The sequence below is a fragment of the Notechis scutatus genome, chromosome 1 (assembly GCF_049901735.1).
Source record: "Notechis scutatus isolate UNSWTSFEM ecotype Mainland chromosome 1, rNotScu1.2, whole genome shotgun sequence".
Classification (NCBI taxonomy): domain Eukaryota; kingdom Metazoa; phylum Chordata; class Lepidosauria; order Squamata; family Elapidae; genus Notechis; species Notechis scutatus.
Genome location: NC_142009.1, coordinates 317,396,643 through 317,404,123, shown reverse-complemented (window position 1 = coordinate 317,404,123; position 7,481 = coordinate 317,396,643).

Genomic DNA, 7,481 nt, shown 5'->3' with positions numbered 1-7,481 from the left:
TAGAGATCTGTGTACAGCAGTATCCTATGGAAAATTATGACAAAATTCTATCAAGAAAAAAATACAAGATTTTATTTTCCATATGAACTTTCCTTGAGGACTAACTGAGTACTACATTCTGATTTTCTTCTAAATTGTCAACACTCAGTCATACCTCCTCTTCTGACTGGTCTCATTTCTCATCTCCATTACCTTTTTCTTGCATCCTATCTGTGGGGTCATCTCAGTCTGATGTTCCTGACCAAGTTTTGACACTTAAACTATAGTCCCTTACTGTGAGAACGTGGTTAAGGGTAGAAACCTTCAGAACTAGTCCTGCCTTAGCTGTTTGGGTGACTTTGGGCCAGTCACTCTCTCTCAACCTAGGAAGAAAACAATGGCCAACCACTTCCAAAATTTTGCCAATAAATGTGACATGATAGCAGTGTTCCAATATTTGAAGGGCTGCCACAGAGAGGAAGGGGTCAAGCTATTCTCCAAAGCACCTCAAGGCAGGACATGAATCAGTGGGTGGAAACTAATCAAGGAGAGAACCAACCTAGAACAAAGGAGAAATTTCCTGACAGTGAGAACAATCAACCAGTGGAACAACTTGCCTCCAGAAGTTGTGGGTATTCCAACACTCGAAGTAAAAAGAGATTGGAAAACCATATGTCTGAAATAGCATAGGGTCTCCTGAGTAGTGGAACAGAAGGTTTCTTGAGTAGGGAGTTGGACTAGAAGACCTCCAAGGTCCCCTCCAATTCTGTTATTTTGATGTCCAGATGGTCACTGGGAATCAATATTGCCTTGAAGGCACCCTTACTATGATAGTTTAGATGGAGGGCTAGATTTGTGATGCATATGTTAAGGGGTCAAGAAACTTCATGTTTTGATGCTTTAAAAATATATCAGTTTTTTTGCAGATAAACGTGGCATATCTCTAGATAATTTTTTTAAAAAAATGTTTTTATTGCAGTTTTCAAAAATACAAATCTCACATATTTTGTAACAACATTTTGGCATCGACAAATACATATATCTTATTTATATTATTATATACATACCTACATTAATACACTATTAAGGTCTCTTGCTTTATTTACTATAATCCTTCTTCCTAATCTTTATATAAGTGACTTATGACTATCTTTCACAGTTATGTTTTTTCCAGCATCCCCATGATCATATAACCAAAATTCAGATGCATGGCAACTGGTTCATAGTTATGACAGTCGGTGTGTCCCATTGTGATGTGATCCTCTTTTGCAACCTTTTGACAAGCAAAGTCCATGGAGAAGCCAGATTCTCTGAACAACTGCAGTGATTCACTTAACAACTGAGGCAAGAAAGGTCATAAAATGGGGCAAAATTCACTTAACAAATATCTCACTTAACAACAGAAATTTTGATCAAAAGCAGGGGAATGAAAATTTATTAAAATTATATAGGTTAATTTTGGAAGCAAAGAAAATACCGTGTTTCTCATATAATAAGGCTGGGTCTTATTTTTTTTTGAGCCCCGAAAAAATGGCTAGGCTGTCTTTTCGGGGGTGACTTAATTCCCTCCCCTTGCATCTTCGGGCGGGCGGCGACGGCTTGGATGTTGACCTCGGCATTGGTGGGGCACTTCGTATCAGGGTCAATGCAGGCAGCACCACATCTGGGTGTGCAACAAAAGTACTTCCTAATGCAGGCAAGCCCCCCCACCATTCCCCCCCATTTTGCATGTTTTAATATAGGCCTTAATTTGTGGGGGAGGGGCTTAATTTCATTTCATGCCTATAAAACATGCTGGGACTTTCTATTGGGGGAGGCCGTATTGTTGGAGAAACAGGGTATATGAAATGATTATATGAATATGTCTGGAATAGATATAATATATATTGTAGATGAGGAGATATACCATGTGGATCCTAAATGTATTAATCTTACTTTACTTTTACTTGTTTTTTCTTTCATTGTCTGTCTAATTATATATTGGTCTTGAGAAAGTTATAGATGATAATGTACATAAGGTAACATAAAATAGGTGGTAAACTGAAAATGGAAATAATAGGGGATAAAGAATTGAAAATATATGTGAGGATGAAATGATTTTGATATTGAATTAATTAATTGAAATATGAAAGGGAAATTTATCTAAAGATTAGATAATAATTTGAAGTGATATTAATTAAGAAAGTTGAAAGTGTAACTATGGCTATGTATACATATTGTAATCTGGAATCATGTTGCTCACATGAAGAGATGTGTAAAAAATAAAAATAAAAAACTCTGAATAAAAAACCAGAAATTTGGGGCTCTATTGTGGTTGTAAGTCAAGGAGTACCTGTATGTCAAAATGGTCACTGATCAGGTCACCTTCATGACCGATCCTTTTTTACAACCATTTTGCAGTGGTTGCTAAGTGAATAATAAAATTATTAAGGATAGGCATGATTCACAATGGGGCTGGTTTTGCTGAAAATTGGAAATCGCTGCCAGCTTTCAGCAAAACTATCATAAAATATGCAGATTGTTATAAGCAGGTATAGGATTAAAGAATTCTTCTGAATTACCTCCCATTGGAAACAATGGGATCTTAACTCAATAGCTAATTGTTCTCTTGAATTATTATATGTCTGAACTTTCAAGCTAATATATTGTTGAAAATAATTGTACCCTAGTTGAATTTCTGGAGATCATAATTGCCATTCTCCTAAATTAACAATATTCTAAATTAATACTCAATGGAATTTGATGGAACACTCAACAGCATTCTTTTCCCCAATGCTGGGTAATGAAGACATTGTGTCCAATAAACACATAACATTTAAAAGATGTCATGGGAGAAATATAGCAATGTTGCTAAAAGGATGCAGAAGGATACATGAGTATTTACTTCTCCATTTCAAATAGAAAGTCCATATCTTCAAAAAATCCATAATATCTCATATACTGCATCTTCTGTACATGAGAAAGGGAGGTAACATCTGATCCGAATAAGAAGAAATCAACAAGACTTGGAGTATCTTACAAAACTAGAACACAAAAGCTTACAATAAACCAACAATTCCCAAGAGCTGACCACATTTTTGGAATTTGAAACATCTTTTTTTTTTTTTTTTTTTTTTTGCTATTCATGCAACTCATTTTCTCAGCTATCATTTTGGAAAGTAAGGTTTTGCCTTGGCATTCTCAATTTGGTTGAAGATCTCCTGGCTACAACTGGGAAAAAAATGCAGTCTCCTTTTCATAAAATGATAAAGAGCAATTGAATGACATGTTATAAAGCTAAAAATCAGAAACCACTGAGTGAATGCAATGGTCTCTTTAGTGTTGTGTTATGACCAATGATTGATCATTATGATTTATGATTGTGATGATGGAATATTGCTTATTCGTATCTTCTGCAGATCGTAACTAGTCAAAAAAGACAACATTATATTAAGGCAAATAGTATAGTTGTCACAGATCTCTGTGCTTTTTCACAGTCATTTGGAAGAGGCAGATACTTTTCAAATTTGTAGATATTCAGGAGTGCTAGAAGGAAATTGCTAAATAAGTTTCATTTCAAGATACTTCCCTAGAAGCATCCCTTTTTTAGTGCGGCTTTGCTCCGCATATGGAAGGCTTCTCACTGGGTGGTCGAATGCATCAAGAAAGACACCAACGCAAGTTCTACCTTGGGTGAGCTGCCCCGATCAGAGTTAGGGGAACTCTTTTTATTAAGAACATACAAAAGAGGTGAGCTCCATCCAATCATTATGTTACATGCGTAGGAATGTTAGTGGATGTATAGTATCTTCCAATCACAATGCCATGGTCAATTTAAACTAGCAAACCAACGCCTGCATTTCAGTTAACTGCCCTTGTGACATGTTAATGGCCTTGTTCCTAGTACCTGCTTTCAGCCTACGTGAGACCTGGCATGTACTGGAACTATTGAGGTTGCTCATGTGAGGCTTGGCACACAATGGAATTGGCCCATTACAGCATCTCCTCTGTTTTAGTTTTATATGGAGGAAATTCTTCTGGATCTTCGTCACTACCCATGCAAAAACTTGTGCGAACGCACACATCAGGGTCTTCTGAGGGTATGACTTTGTACAGAGGTTCTTTTTCCCAGAGGGCATTAACCGGTGCAATGGCGCGCTTTTCAGCTAATAAAGACAGACTATTGGAGATGGTACGAACAAATATTGGTAACACACATGGAAGAATAACGCATCCTGCAGCAATCATACCTATGAGAGCTACTATGGCTTGTAATCCTGGTAGTTTAGGGAACCAAGAACTAAAAATATTCTTAAAATCAATACCTTACCATACTTGATTAGGATTGTAGGTTAATTGTCGCATCTCAGTTGTTAATTGTGCTACTACTTTGCCAACTTTGTCAATTTGAAGACAACAGTTCGTAAGATTGAACCTGCCACATACCCTCCTTCTTTGGCTAGTATGTAGTCTAAAGCTAAACGATTTTGGTAGACAGCTGTGCCTAATTTGTCCGTAGCAGTCGCTAGAGTGTTTAGAGCCTTGTCTATACGTTGAACTGCTAAATCTAAAACAGCTTGTAAACGAATAATTTATTAATCATGTATATGGGGGTTCTGTACCCCAGGACCCGTCTTGGGCCCAACTAGCAATGTTGTAGGTGCAGACTATTCTTTTCTGAGCTCCAGGTGTCCCCTTCATATTCTGATTGACAGGGGAAACCTGCAAAGGCATTATCGGTGTTTCTTTTCCTGCGGGATAATGTATCATACACAGGGATGCCCAGTTCTTGCTTAATGGAGATCGGTAGGAGGAAAAAGGAAGGTCTTATCCACCCCAATACACATGATCCTTGCCAATCTGCTGGAAGGGACGGATAGGCTAGGTTACCACAAATCCAATACATGTTATTTGGAGCTGTCCAAATTTGGGAGGATGTTGTGTCATAGAGATAAGGTAGGAGGGAGGTGTTGAACTTGGCAGGTGTGGTGGTAGCATTGTCAGGTGCTGTCCAAGTCTGGTAGGAGTTATCCCATGTACCTAAGCAAAGGAGGTGTCCTACTGGAGTGGACCCATTTCGGGAAAAACAGTTTCTGCCAATTAAGTTAGTGGTAATTGTCCAGATAAGTGGATCGGAAGCTATTCTAGCTGTTATGTTTCCTACAGAAGACATGGTTACTGCAAGTTGTTTTGCAATTTTTTCTGCCATATCCATGAACAAGTTTTTTGCAATAATGCTGGTATCAGGGGCTTTTTCTAATTTCCTTAAATTATTATATACTGACCAGCCTAATGATGTTTCCTTGCCTTCATAAATTATTTCAGTTTTTATGGTAATGTAAGTATTTGGGTCTATTCCTGTGCCATCAATCCCTATACCATAAGTTTCCAAGGCAGGGTGTTGCCTGGAGATAGTGATTTCTACCTTATTGTCTGTGGTAGACCCTGATATTCGTTTGAAATGTGACAGATGATTGCAACCTGAGTACCCTCCCCGGTATAATCACAGACACAAGACCAACCCGAGCACTCAATGGAACCTCCACAAGGGGTCCATTGGTTGGGGTTCCCCATGGCCCAGTTAATGGGCGATGACACAAGTATTTATGATTGTGGGCGTACGTTGATTTCAGTCATCCGACCCGCATGAATGTCCCCCTGGTTTAGAACAAGCAACACAAACATCAAAGATTAAAACAATTGGGTTAGTACCGTCCTTGAGCACGGTGGTGTGGTTTAGGTAATAAAGTTTTCCTTCCCCTCAGGATCGGATCTGCCAGAGGTTCTTGGAAGTCCCACCCATAAGGTGACGTTGAGATGTACAGCTGTCTTGGGATCGTAGCAAATAGTTTTTGAGTTCCTTTTGCATAGATGGTACATGGTCCCATTGTTTTGGCAAGTTTTTCCCATAGGAAGGCACTTCTGCGGTTGTTGGGTATGGTAGATGAGAGTTAGTTGAGTGGAGCCTGCCTGCGTGGTTTTGGTCAGGCAGGGGTGCAACCATCTGATGCGCTGGCAGAGTTCTGCGATCTCTTAATCCGATGTAGAAAGGGGTGGCCTGAGCATAAATGTCAGGCTGACTTGCGAATTGTCTGTGATAATGATGAGGTGAACGGGGTCTAAGGACTGTCCAGGATTCATAAATGTTGCTTATGGAATCATAGAGGCGTCGGAATCGAGCAATAATAGGTGGTGGCAGTGGGGGAAGTATGAGGAGTGTAGTTCAAGGGGATGTTCAAAAGTGTTGATCTGGAAGGAAGCATTGCTGGAGATGTGGGGCCACGGCTTAGGGAGCGTTGACCATCTGAGGTAGGGGGAAAGATGTCCCCAGATGCGGTGCAGGTCAGCAGGAGGGGAGTGCCTGGCGTGAAGTACGTCACTTGAGATGGAATGGAGACCTTGGAGGCATGTGCGGCAAGAAGGAGGAAGAGGGTCGGCAAGGCAACGGGACGAATCATGTTGATATGTCTGCAGGTGGTGACTTTTCTACCTTGGGGTGGTATGGTCTGATGTGCCATCCAGGAACCCACAGGACACGATCTGGAAGCTGGATGGCTGCGTAGCCACGACCCCAGGTGAGGAGAGCAGCAGGACCCTTCCAAGTAGGGTCTGGCAGTTGGCGGTAGTATACCTGTGGTTTGGGAGAATCAGGGGAGGGGGAGGAAAAATGTCGCTCTGCTGCTGTCATAGCAGGGGTGCCAGAGAGGTTGAGGAAGTTGAGTGTATAAAGACAGAGATTAAGGGTGTCTTGCATCGCCGGGAGGCCAAGGGTTCTTTTCCCTTTGATCAAATGTCGTTCTAGTGCTATTTTTAGTGTTAAGTTCGCTCTCTCTACCAGGGCTTGTCTTTGACTATTATAAGGAATCCCAAATTTGTGGGTAATTTGCCACTTAGCGCAAAATTCTGACATAGCTGTGCTAGTGTATGGGACCATTATCTGTTTTTATTTCTTTCGGGCATCCCAACGATGCAAAGGTGCGAATGCAATGGTTGATGACATGTTTGGAGGCTTCTCCTCTTTGCGGAGTCGCCATTATAAACCCTGAATAAGTATCAATTGTAACATGCAGATACTTCCAGGGGGCAAATGAAGGAAACTGAGTAACGTCCATCTGCCATATTTCACAGGCTTTCAACCCAGGATTTACCCTAAGGGAATGGAATGGGCTTGTTGACTACAGGTGGGGCACTGCTGTCTAATGGCTGAGGCTTCGGCCATAGTGAGGTTAAATGTTTCATGAGAGCTTTGGTGTTTTGATGGAAATAAGAATGGCTCTCCCAAGGAGTCAATGTGTGTGATGTCATGATGCCTGCAGCCGCTTGATCAGCCATATTATTGCCTTCCTGGAGGATTCCTGGGAAGGGTTGGTGGCTGCGGATGTGTGCTACAAAGAAAGGGTGTTGACGCTGTGCAACAAGGTGTTGTAATGTAACAAAAAGAGAGAGGAGGTTTTTATCAATAGCAGGAGAGAGGTAAGAATCGTGGATAGTAGAGACTATTTGAGTAACATATAGGCTGTCTA